The sequence below is a fragment of the Lathamus discolor genome, chromosome 2 (assembly GCF_037157495.1).
Source record: "Lathamus discolor isolate bLatDis1 chromosome 2, bLatDis1.hap1, whole genome shotgun sequence".
NCBI classification, from domain to species: Eukaryota; Metazoa; Chordata; class Aves; order Psittaciformes; family Psittacidae; genus Lathamus; species Lathamus discolor.
The window spans coordinates 64174761-64188177 of record NC_088885.1 but is presented as its reverse complement, the minus strand read 5'-3'; the positions used below and the strand labels follow the sequence as shown (position 1 = coordinate 64188177).

At 36.6% G+C, this 13417-nt stretch overlaps 1 long non-coding RNA gene across 4 annotated transcripts in view; it reads left to right on the top strand.

The window, feature by feature from the left end:
- LOC136009244 (uncharacterized) overlaps positions 1 to 13417 on the top strand; it is a 37823-nt gene that overhangs the window by 14298 nt on the left and 10108 nt on the right. For 3 of the 4 annotated variants that reach the window (XR_010610426.1, XR_010610427.1, XR_010610429.1), the window contains 2 exons: positions 7674 to 7949; positions 8481 to 8727. This is a non-coding gene — a long non-coding RNA (uncharacterized LOC136009244). Of the gene's footprint in view, positions 1 to 4695; positions 4786 to 7673; positions 7950 to 8480; positions 8728 to 13417 lie in introns of those variants that run through there. The other variant, XR_010610428.1, reaches the window with a different exon arrangement.

The following is a 13417-nucleotide window of genomic DNA, read 5'->3' as shown; positions in this document are numbered from 1 at the left end:
CCTCAAAAACCTAGCTCATCTTTCTAAGAAATAGTGAAGCTCTTGCTAGTAAGTGTGGGAATACACCAGTCTTCTCCTTTATACAGTTGTACAACTAAAGGTGTTTCATAAATTGCTGGTTTCAGTGACAAAATAAGTAAACTTCAATTCTTGTCTTAAGTATTCAAAGTTTCCAAGTTCCTAGGTAGCTGAACTTGCAGTCCAAACTCTTTAGCATGCTTCAGAAAATGTCAATGTGTTTTAAAACCTAAGAATAATGTACTCTACATTCCCAAATGTCTGGCCCTTAAATGGAACTTTTACGACCAGGTAGTATCAAAGTTTTTTACTGTGAACAACTCTAGAAGTATTGGTGCGATAAATCTGACAAAATATTGCACTGCTGTTTCAAAGATACAGACTCTCTTAAGTCTCAAGTCCATAACTGTTACCCCAACTTTTAAAAAATAAGTGAAACCAAGAAACAAATCTACAGTAATGTGTGATTTCTAGGAAATTATGTGAATAATACTACCAGTACCAAGCAGTCTAATACAGAGATTCTCCAAATTAATTTGCTTTAGGTACCACCATTGTTTTCTTTTCTCTTACTGGGGTAGACACAGTAGCTGCCAGCTGTGTGCTAAGCTTCAGATATACACCATGAAAGACATTTGACTCCTTGGGCAGCAAATGAAACCCAGAAAACTTTTCCCCAGCATCTATGAGGAGGCGGTGGTGGGCTGCATGTGCCCCCACACTCCTTCCATGCCACCTTCAAAGATTCTGTATTTCTTATCCCTTAACCCATTGTGCCTGGTGCTGTCAGTGTGCTGGGTACCTCCCTTTGCCTCCCAACATTATTCCTTCTTATATTTTTATTATCTTTGACATTAATATATCCAAAACATGTTACCAATAGAAAAAGCACATTAGAAATAAGCACTGCTAAACTCACTCTTAAAAATGTAGTGTTGGCAGTGCATACATGCATTCAAGGATGAATTAAAAAAATCTGCTGTAACCGGGAGCATATCAGTTGTAAACAATATAGGAGATGGATCTAGGTATGCATGTTAGCTAACTACGGGGTTATTAGGTTGCCTGTGAGATACACCCAAGAAAAAGCAAATGCCATCCAAGGACAAACCAGTTAAGATATTTCTCAGCAAAGCAGAGGAAGACATCTGCATTGTTACTTGAAGCACCTGAGAGATCCAACACAGATTTTTTTTATCATCTTCATAGAAGATGAAACAGATAAAGAAAAGAACTTCAGAGATTACCAGTGAGGAGTCATTTTAAGAGCAAGGCTGCAAAATTTTTGGTTGTTTAGTCTAGCAGAAACAAAAGCTGATACAGGAAATAATTACTCTCTAAAAACACAATGGGGTGGTAAACAGTAGGCAAGGAAAAGAACTATTTACTTTAGCAGACAATGCTGGCACAAGAACAAAAAGGTGTAATTTGGCCGTGAATAAATTTAGGCTGGAAATTAGAAAGTTTCTGACTATGAAAGTGGTGAGGTTCTAGAGTAGTTTTGGAATACAAATAGCAGAGACAAAAAAATAACAGCTCAGACTACTTAATGATGAAGACTGTTAAATTCATGGAAAACTTTACACGCATAGTTCCCTGGGTAAGTAAAGGACTGCATTTTGATCTTCCAGGACAGTGTTTGCAGTGTTATGTTTGCCTATTTTCTGAAAGGATGGGGTTAAAAAAAATTAAATTAAATAATATTTATGCAAACAGTATTAGAAATATTGCTTAAGCAAATACCTTCCATATGTAAATGATCTCTGTAATTAAGTTTGTGCTTTGCAACAAGAAAACAATTGAACCTGATAAATAGGTATCACATTGTACTTCAGTGGCTGGAAAAGAATTCTTTCAAATCTAGTTTTCTTGGGGTTTATAGTGTATCTTTCTACTACTTTTATTTTGCCTTGTCTTCTTTTAGTCTTTAAAGTTCTAGACAACAGTTTTATCAGCATGTGTAGACAGAAATGGGAGACAGCTGGAAGGTAATGTCTGTTTATTTATACCAATCTGGGCAAATTTGGCTTTTGAGTTCCTTAGATGAGCATTTGCAGTTAGTCTAAAATAATATTAGGAAAATAAAAAAAACCTGATGATCATCATGGAAAGATGTAATCTGACTATCAGAAAGAAAGAAGCAAACATAAACCCAAGATATTTGAGTTAGAAGAATAACTTAGAATTCAGGAAGGGTGTCCAAAGAAAATAAGGAAGATGTTATGAAACTAATTTCTAAAACACAGAATTTGCTGAGACTGCAGTCAGGAGTTTAGCCTAGACACTCAAATTAAAGCACTTCTTAAGGTTTTCTTGTGCAGTCTCTGATGCTTGTAATAGCCCTACTATTAATAGCTAATAAGTATGGTTCACCCACCACTGTACTGGCTCTTGAAATTTGGATCTGTGGTATACCACTATGACATCTGAACCATTACAATTATTTAAAAACTAACCTACGTTCTTTCAGCAGCAAAGCCAAGCAGCAAAAGCAAAATAGAGGTATTCTGCTACTGGTGTCAAAATAAAAACAAGTGTTCAAATCAAAGTGAAATTATTGCATATGCATAGTTTAAAGTCATGTTAAAAATTCTTATTTGCAAGTATGTGTGTACACATATGTATGTATATAATTATAAATATATTTTCATCATAAGTTATCATTTATATTCTTTGTAAGCCCACTTACAAAAGATATATTATGGAGGAAACTGTATTATCAATTGCAATATTCACAGCTATTAGCTTATAGTTGGTACTTGTTCACCAAATATTGTGAAAATATATCAAAACATAACAATATATGAAAAATCGTGTGAGTAAATGTCTTGACCAGGTACTGGAGGACTCTGGCTGTATCACACAGAATCATAGAATAGTTAGGGTTGGAAAGGACCTAAAGATCATCTAGTTCCAACCACCCTTCCACAGGCAGGGACACCTCACAGTAAACTGTCACCCAAGGCTCTGTCCAACCTGGCCTTGAACACTGCCAGGGATGGAGCATTCACAACTTGCTTGGGCAACCCATTCCAGTGCCTCACCACCCGTTCAGTAAAAAATTTCCTCCTTATATCCAATCTAAACTTCCCCTGTTTAAATTTTAATCCATTACCCCTTGTCCTATCACTACAGTCCCTGATGAAGAGTCCCTCCCCAGCGTCTTTATAGGCCCCCTTCAGATACTGGAAGGCTGCTATGAGGTCCCCACGTAGCCTTCTCTTCTCCAGGCTGAACAGCCCCAACTTCCTCAGCCTGTCTTCATACGGGAGGTGCTTCAGGCCCCTGATCATCATAGAGGGAAAGGGCACATACAACCTCCCCACCTTGCTCCTCAAGGAAAAGCACCATTAAGTGGACTGGCTGTAACAGATCTCCTAGTTTTGTTACTGACCAAGATCAAGTTATGCAAAAATATAGTAAAAATAATGAAAAATAGTTCAAAGTATGAAACTCAATTTTCAGTTCACTTTAATTCCCCTTTGTATGAAACTTTTTTCTCTTCTTCCTTTTTAACCCCTTCTTATAGTTAGTAGCTACTATATTCAGTAGTTTTGCAACTAACAGGTAACTGTAGCTACAAGTCTGAAGGCCTCAGTAAGTTTTTTAGGGACAAAAAGAGCCCACATCGTTCAGAAAGTGATTTCAAATTCTTTATATCTGAAGTTGGCACTGAGATACCAGTCATGACACTTATGAGACAGCTGTCAGTTTTCAGGCTTTTTTTCTTTACTTTTTCCTTCTGCTCGCAGAGTACAAATGAGTTTTTTAATAGTGTTATGATCTGGTTTAGAAAGACACAATGCTGATGAGGAATTGTTGAATCATTATTTCTCCTTGTATGTAGCTCTTAGGAGGATACCATCACTTGTCTGTTGAACGAGTGATAAGGGACTGCTGAGGAATGTGTTTTCACTCTGTGAATTCCAATCTGCCCATCCCAGTAGCACCCAGTCAGCAGGTGGGACTTGGTAAAGTTTTACTGTCACTTGTAAGTAAATAGCTCTTGATTTAGCTTTTGAAAGTGAAACTACAATTCCCAGGCAGGAGAAGAAACAAACAAACAAACCCAAACAAACAAAAAACCCAGCCCTACTCTAGTGCCAGGTTATTGTGTGTTTCTGAAGGTTGTGCATAATAAAAATGCAACTAGGATATGGGAAGAAGTTTAACACATTGGGTACAATCAGTATACTCAGGTAGATGAAAGCAAAGGTATCTCTTAGTTAAGTTTTACACCTTAGCTGATGACAAAGAGGTCATGAGCATAGAAGATCAACAGGGATTCAAAGAGGTTATCGGGTTTACACTATGTAGAGTACCCTGCCAAGGATTATTCTGAAGAAGCAATGAAGAAGATCAGACCTTAGTCCCATCCCTTCTAACTTCTACCTGTTGTCTCAGTCCTGCACCCCATGCTCCACTCCTAGCATTCTCTTTACCATAGTTAGATTTTCTCTGAGTTTATAATCTCCAGATTTTACTTAAGATGTTTTCGTGTCTCTGCTTTGATGCAAAGGAACAGGAAAGTTTCAAAGTCATGCTTCAGGTAGTTTCCCAACCCTGAAATGGTTCATGATTTAACCAGCAAACTGAGCTTAAAAGAATGAAATTAGTAGCACGGCTCTAGTGGTCATCAACAGTTAAAACATCATATAAAAGAGGCAATAACCCATGATTTCTGATTTATCTTTGTGTCATACTATGTTGAATTTCTGGCAGGTCCTTCTTCCACCTCTGTCACATTTGGATGTGCTGATTTTTAAAGTAAGTTCTCCCAATGGACTACATTTTAATAAAAAAGGAAAATTTAATATTTGGAAAGCTGTTAAACACCATTTCAATATCCTCTGTAGTGTCTATATAAATTAATTTCAGAAAACTGAATAAACCTATTTGGGAGCAGGGGAGAATATGAAATTAAAGTACTATGCAAATATCAATAAATCTGCAAAGATCGGGGGAAGGAGTAAGTGTGTCATACTATTAGGAAATTTGGTGACAGTCACTCCTAAAATAACTACACATTTGTCCATCATCAATGAAAATTGCATTCCTAATTGTGCAAAAGCCATCATGTACCTTCATCTAACTTCAGTTTCAGCTCACTCATTTAAATAACAGTTTTCTTACGCAGATAAAGCAATATTGATTAAGCCTGGGTTGTGAAGGAATTTAAATGAGCTAACAACCCTGATGCATTTCATAATCACCTTTAAAACCAATAAGTTTCTCTACTTCTAATATTCCAGGATACATTAGTTTATTTTCTAGGTTTTCTTTTTTTCAAATCTGTGTCTTAAAAATGCAGTGTTTTGCTGTGGGTAAAGAACAATTTACTGAGTTGTTTAAATGAAAATCCAGAAACTTCTCTGTCTACATGGTATGTTGTTACATGAGCACAAAAGATCAGCTTACATTATATTTACGTGACTGCTGACAAATATGCACAATATTAGCTACCTTATTTCTAGAAGTCACTCCAACACAGGCCTGATAAGTTCTTAAATCTTTGTAGAAGCTTTAAAAACTGGTGCTGGCAGATTGGAGTCTGTTCAAGACTTATATGCAAGTTACATTCTGCTACATGTAAATTTATGGATGCTCCAAGAGTGATTGGTTAGGGGGGTTGTTGTTGTTGTTATTATTATTATTATTATTATTTTATTATTGAAATTTTATTTTTTCTAACACTTAATCAGGGCCTGAAACCACAGTTATTTTGGGGGGGCAGGGGATGTTGCTCTTTCTTTTAAATCCAATCATCAATTCATCACTACAAGTACATTTGCATTTTTGATAAAAATAGACATGAGATCTGCAATGAGGCTGTTAAAAAACTGGGTTGCATATATAATGTGAATCAGTTCATAGTTTATAGCTTTCTTTTTTCTGTGTTTTCTGGAAATGATCTCTGAATAGCTCAAGATGGCACATTGCTTTCTCAAATTGTCAGTGACTGTTCTTCAGTCAAAAAAAAAGCCCCAGCACCAAAGGGTAGACACTTTCCCTTCATACAGTGCTTTCCACAATAAAATAGTTTTTTCTTTATAGGTATTGTGGCTAAATATATAGCTATGCAAATATTTCCAGCCTAGTCTTGTGAATGTCCAGAAACTGTGGAAGTAGACTACTCAAATAGATAAACTATTTGTTCAGAAGTATGTACCCACCAAGAGTCTCTTCTTCACTGCTGTAGTGGAAGATGAAAGGACATCTCCAAACCCAAGAATGCAGGAAAGCCAGAAATTTTCCAGTGCCAAATTAAAACAGCATTTTAATGCTTTTTAAACAAACAATTATAGTTAGGTATCAAGTCTTTTTCACACATTTATGATACCCCTTGACAACTATATTTTATTATTTGCCCCTGATACCCCCAAAGTACCACTGAAACTTAAAATTCTTTGGAGTAGTCAATTTTACAAACTTTGTGCATTAACTGGTGATCAAAATTCCCCCAAGTTATGTTTATATATTTCCAAAATACAGAAATAGGGCGTTCTTGTTGATCTTAAAGAAAAGATATGCATAATAAAGTAATTCTTTTCCCAATTATATGAAGGTATATACATACACATCTGTATGTGGTGTAGGCACGAGAAATATATGCAGGGAGCTCTGATTATGTTCAGCTTCTCAGCACTTTTCATTTATATGATCTTATTCTCTGATGCTTACAGTCCTGCCAGACTTTAACTATTCAGCTGGTATTTTCCACACAGGGCATTTGCATTGAGGGATTTTCCCCCTCTTTGCTTCTACTGTTCTTGATATTAGTTGTTATTATCCCATTGTTTGTAAGCTTTTGGCCTTAGCCCTGTTTAAAAATATGGGCAATGTTCTTGTGCCTGTGTGCCCTGAAGAACTCAGTAGAAATGCAAAAGAGCTAAGGGAATATTCTCCCTGAGAGACATGCCTATTGCTCTCTCTATGAAAATATACCCACATTTGGGTGCTTGGAGCTGCCTATATTTTGAAGGCCAGACTGGAACAATAAAGAACCAGTTTGATGCCAAGCAACTGGAAACAAAAGCTCAGAGGTCAGGAAGGGGAGTGTGAAGGGGGAAAGGGGGAATGTAAAGTGTAAAGTGGGAGAGGTAAAAAAAAAAGAAAAGAAGTCTCTTTGGAGAGGATTAGGATTGACTAGACTAAGATTGGGTCCTAGGGTGGGAAGTAGTAGGGATGCAAAGCTGTTAGGAAAGGAGTGAGCCCAGGGAAATGTGGCTTGAGTGGGCAGAGAGACTGTGACAAGAAAGTTGCTTTTCAAAATGGGAAAATGCTGGGATGGACAGAAAAACCAATAGCATGGGGTACAAAACTTGCTCTGTGCTCAAGACAAACTCTCAATGAACAGCAGTTCAGTCTTTTAGTCCTCATTTTCTGAAGAGCCTGGTCGTAATCTGCCACACAGCATTGATGATGGGAGCATGCATTTCCAGCAGCATCCCGTAACAGTTACCTATTCATTATAAGACTCACAGATAATGAAATTATTTTAATAGAGTGATCTATAAGGTGAAAGAATTGTGTTTAGAGAAATTCATTTACAAAAGTAAAGCAAAGACCTAGGGATTAAGGTCACAAGTATTGTCTAAACTGGAGCAAACAATCTGAAGCACAAGGAAGTTACTTTTTTCTTTATTTCTTTACAGAGAAATCCATCCTATGCATACTCCTATGGACTCCAGATACTGTTGCAAGAGCTCAGCAATTCAGCAAGTCACACACGACCATCAGAAGATCTAGCATGTATCATTAGAAAGTTTGGTTTGAGTAATTACTTAGCATCAAGTTTTGTGGCAGAGGAAAGGATGCACTCAAACTCCTAAATATAATGAAATAGACACCAAACAAGCAGAAACTGTAAGCAGTTCATAACCAGATCAAGCCCATCAGCTTGCCAAAGGCAGACTGCACCTCAGGAAAAGGTAGGTGATAAGTTTAGTACAGTCAAGCTTGGAAGAAAATAATTTCTTTTTAGAAAAGGAATTGCAAGGAGCCATGCTAATTCTATGCAGGATATGTTCCGTGCTATATCACTCAAAGGAAAGGCAAAAATACCATTACCCAAAATGACAAATTAAATGGGATATAGCTGCTTAAGCTATTATGAAATATATGGTTAACTTACAGATATTACAGGTGCAGTGGCATTGGTGCCTACATTTATGTGTAAATAAGAAGGCCTTAAAGCTGGTTTTGAAAAGTAATGCTCGGACTGTGGGTACTTAAATGAGTAAGCAGTATTGTAGTGGATTGGGTTATGGAAATTTTTCTTCAGTCACAACTTTGATTGACAAATTAAATTTTCTGGGTGACTTAGAATTTTGATACACGATGATCATACGAATATGACAAGTTTAGAGGAGAGCTGCCTGTGAAAACGTAGAAACTGAAGATATTACTACTCCTCTTTAATTACTTAATTGTGACTTTTTTCCACTTTTGCTTTACTATAGGAGTCAGAAGTATACAGCATATAGATCGTCTCTCACCCTCAAGGCCCCTCTGCATACCTCTCTCTTCCCTAGGCCTGCCAACCAGGGTATATTGCCTTTAGGAGCTGAGGATGTGGGATCTCATATGAATGAAGCCTCTTACCATCACTTACTACCTGCAGGTCGGAGGGGTGACAAGTCTCCGTGATTGGTATGCCATTGGAGATGGTTTTGAAATGAACATAGGAGGCAGAAGAAACAGAAATGGGTGAGTATGAGAAAAAGCTTTTCATTTCACTGCCTTATATTTTCTATGTATTTTTTTTTTCATTTCAACAGCATTTCCCAATTTAGCATTCTAAGCTAATTCATTGTGTGTTCTTGCTTATGCATGACTAGCTACAAATGAGGTATATTGTTGCAAATATGCTTTTGGATACAATTCCATGATAAACTTTGAGACAAGACCTGTGGCATAAATAGTATCAAATGTAGTTTTAAAGCTCAAATGGGGGCGTATTTTGAATTCCTGCTTTGTTTTAATTTTGTGCTCATTAGGATAAATTCTGAGTTTAAGCTGATGTAGAAAACGCACCATTAGAAGGATTGACATGAGACCTGAGAAACCCACTGCTTCCACTGCAGTTCCCATTTTGGAATTCATTTCCCACTTTCACTTGGTCAGAAATCATTCAATTTTCAGAACTTTTGGCTACATTAGAGTAATGCAGCTAAAAACACAGAGCAGGTGTATCTTTATATAGTCCATAAAGAAAGTGAACTGATACTGTGAAATGCAATACGAATACTTCTAAAGCCAAAGGTGATTTTTAGTTGTATCTATATAATATGAACTGAAAAGGAAAAATTGTTTACCTCTATCACATCCTGCAGTTTTCACATGACATCAGAAAGGGAGTAAGCTATTTTAATTGTATTTGTGATATCTGTGAACATTTATATTGTCTTTTATTTAAGTCTGAATTTCATGTGTCAAAATGGCTGGTTTGGAAACGCTACTGTTATCCTTTCAAGTTACTTCAGTCTTACATTCCTCCTACCATTTCTGTCCAGGAATAATAGTGTGCAGTTCCTAGCAGCCAGGATGCAGAGGAACCTAGAGATACTTTATACATACATAATTCATTTCTCTACATTCTTAGGGGATCATATTTCCATAGGCAGCTACAATTAATTCAAAGCAACTGTAAAGTGAAAAAAACCCCAAACAAACACACAACAGACCCTTCTATCCTCAGGGCTCTTGTCCAGGTAGATACAACCATTATAGATCAGAACTTGTGTGGTTTATAGCAGCTGATAAGAATGCAAAATTGACAAGCAAGTGAGCAGATATACTGCAAGACAAATACTATCAACAAAATTATAGGCAAGAAGGTCCCTTCAATTCACAGACAAATCAATCCTGAATTGATGGTTTCAGTGTATGTTTAGTTCAGGCTACATGTCCTGGTGAACAGAAAGCATCTTCTATTCAACATTGTGTCAGGTACACTGGATTCTTCCAATAAAAAACAAACAAACAAACAAGCAAAAAACAAAAAACGAACCAAAAAAAACCCAAAACACACAAAACAAAACAACAAAACAACAAGAACTTTCACAGAAAGTCTATAATGAAAGGAAAGTAATTAATCAACCTATTTTCTATGCTGAATGACACAGGGAGTGTTGCTACTAAACTAATGGCAGTAGAATGGGCTTCAGTACGTTCTTCACATGTGCAACTGCATAATCACTGTCTAGCTGCAGATGAGGGCATGGGTCCTCCAAACTCATAGAGGGAATTTTCCTGAATTGAATATTGGCATTTAATTGGGAAATCATGTGAAGAAGTGTTTTGGCCCCTAACTGCGTTTTGAGATCCATCTATAGACAAGTGCAACACAGTGAAAATTATAAGCACAAAACCAGACCAATACATCTTGTGACATAATGTAGGTTAACTGTTGAATCACTGTTGCTAAAATTAGTGGCTTTATGTTAGAAGTTTAATATTGCACGGTCTGCCATTTATTTCAGCACATACAATTATACATCTTAAACACTTCAGCTATAGCTGCACCTGATTAACTATAGCCATATCAGAAAATATATGGATAGTACAGGCAACTATAATGATTTTTACAAGGTAATATTGCTAATGTTCACTTCATGATCCTGCAGCTGATTTTAATGCTCTTTTCCCCATTTGCACATGCAATCTGTCCTGCTGGCAGAGTGCAGCCCTGCTCTTTTTGAAACACAAACCCAAAAGGCAGAGTTTACTTCCTGTGTTTTTCAAACTTTTTCAGGTACTTTGTAGCGGTCGCACAGATAACCTCACCTCCTGAGGGCACTGTCATAACATCCTCTGGCAACTACTGCAGTGGCTTACACTGAGAAATAGCATTAAGCTTGACCAGCACTGTATATTTTGAAACATGAGGCCAGTGTGGAGCAGTGGGTGAGAGCCAGAGACACATTAAAAAATCAGTGATATGAACACGAACTAAGTTAGAGGACTCAGGGAATTCACAGAATTCTTTGGATTGGGTCCTTAAATGTAAACTTTATGTTATAATCTGCTCTGCAGCTGTTAATGAGGACATCTAGCATCCCATGATCAGCCACTCTCCACAGATTGTTGCAGCAGATAACACTGATAAAGAAACTCTGATTGCAAATAGAATCAAAATGGTTAACAGATTGTGATTTCAAAACAGTAAATAACACTATAAGACTGTGATGCTAATAATAATAATGTAAATGCTAGCAAGTATTTGTATGGTATTTTGCAAAACATTTACATTCCTGTTTGCATGATCCTTGCAGCAGAGTAGTTATATCAGTGTATCTTCTATTTGTGTACCTAAAACTATAAAATACTCATCATAAAACAGTTATACCAAACCACCTAGTTCTCTTTATCAAAGTTTGGTCTGAATCTCTTGATTGTATTACCACAGTAACATAATGTAGATTTTACACTTTCACCAGAGTTCCAGTCTCTCCTTTACCCAAGGATTTATTTTTTTTTTTTTAAGTTTTGAATACTGTGTGAAAATGAAGAATATAAATATAGCACTGAGTTGACTATTAATTCCAGATAGCATAGTAACTTGAGAGCATGTTGTCTAAGAAAAACAGTTTGCTAAATCACATTACTGAATAATCTAAAATTCAAGATTTTTGTATAATCATATTTTGTGCGCTTTCAGATTCCTTTGTTATCACAGCTAAAGCTGTAAAACCTTCTGCCTCTTACCTCTAAAGAATAGTCTCCACTCGTATACAGGAAATTTAGAAGTGCAGTAAATTGTATTTTAAGAAGATAAATTATCTAAAATCCAAATATTTCAAGAACATTATTATTTAGGTATAATAGACTTTTCTTTAATAACATGAAAGAGTTGAAGCTGAATACAAACCCAGTCTTTAAATTCTTTTCTGTGTAGCATTTCTGAAAGTCTATTTTGAATAAAAAAACATATTTTAAATGTGCTCTCTTGTCCAATTTTAACATGAATACAGACACACTTAATTAGATGTCATGAGATCATGCTGTTTTATATAATTATGTGCTATAAACATGCATTTTCCACAAAAGAAATACAATACAGTCATATAAATTCGAATGAATACTGCTTACCTTCCTTCCTTAGAAACTATTCCCTGAAGGCAGAGTATATCTGGTTATAAAATGAAAAACAAGCCTGAACTGTATGACTCACACACATACACACAGCAGATACAGTCATCTCCATGAAGAATGCCTGTTTCTAGCCTTCTCTGCATGTTTCTCACTTCTCCACATAATCGTTATGCTACAAGGGCTCAAACTGTGCTTAAAATACTATTCTGTAGAGTAGCTATAGGCACCAACACATTGCATAAATGGTACTTACTGTTTCAGAAGTCACGCTTCATCCTATAGGAAATTTACACCTCCAAACCAGGGATTTGTTACAAGTGAACAGATTGTGGCAAAACACTGTGCCTGGCTTGTCAGAAAAAGTTGCTACTTTCAGTGATCGGCACATATTCACAAAGCACAGTATCTTTATGTCTATGTATGTGCATGCGTACCTACATATGCACGTCTACAGAAGTTGCAGCCTGTCTCACAGCCACATGCTAACTGCTGAATAGGGGAAAAAAATCTTGTTAGTATCACACATGATCATTTTACTTCACTGTGGCTTTTGCATAATTTTTTCATGTAGTACAACCAAGGCCGGTAATGCTAGAAAGCATTCCTAACTCAGACGCAAGTAACTATTAACATAAGGCACAGAACTCATTTTGGCTTCCCCTGCAAGAGCGCTGCCACTGCAGCAGCAGTGCAGGGTCTCTCTGCTGGTACTCGTTTGCTGCAGTCTTTGTGCATGAGTATACATTATAAACAAATTAGTAACACAATGACATCCAGTACCTAAGAGCTAAAGAAAATCATGGAGAATCAATCAGATCTTACAGCAGGCATGCAGATTGGCTGTAAAAACATTTAACAGCAGATAGATTTTTCCTGTACTGTCAAAGTTAAAGGTGCCAAAAAGAAAGAACACACTAAGGCATTTTTGTTCCACTGTGATATTGATCCAATGCCAGACATAGTGAAACACAATGGGCACACAGTCAGCCTTGGTAAATTAGGTAAATTAGAGATCATTTGATGGTATTCTATTGTTGCTATTGTAATCACAGTAATTTTCACTGGTAATGGTGCTTCATGATGAAGTGCGGTTCTCACAGGATAATTGTGAAAGGTATCGAAAGATTCAGGGTGTAGCATCTGGTTTTAAAAGCTCTTCAGATTCAAATTGGCATTTTACTTTATCTTGAAAATTTATTAGAGATTCAGATCATGCCGGTTTAAATGGAAAGGTGAAAGCAGGGTAATTTCAATCTATGAATTATTCAGATTCAGACTGGTGAAATTGCCATCCATGAACTGA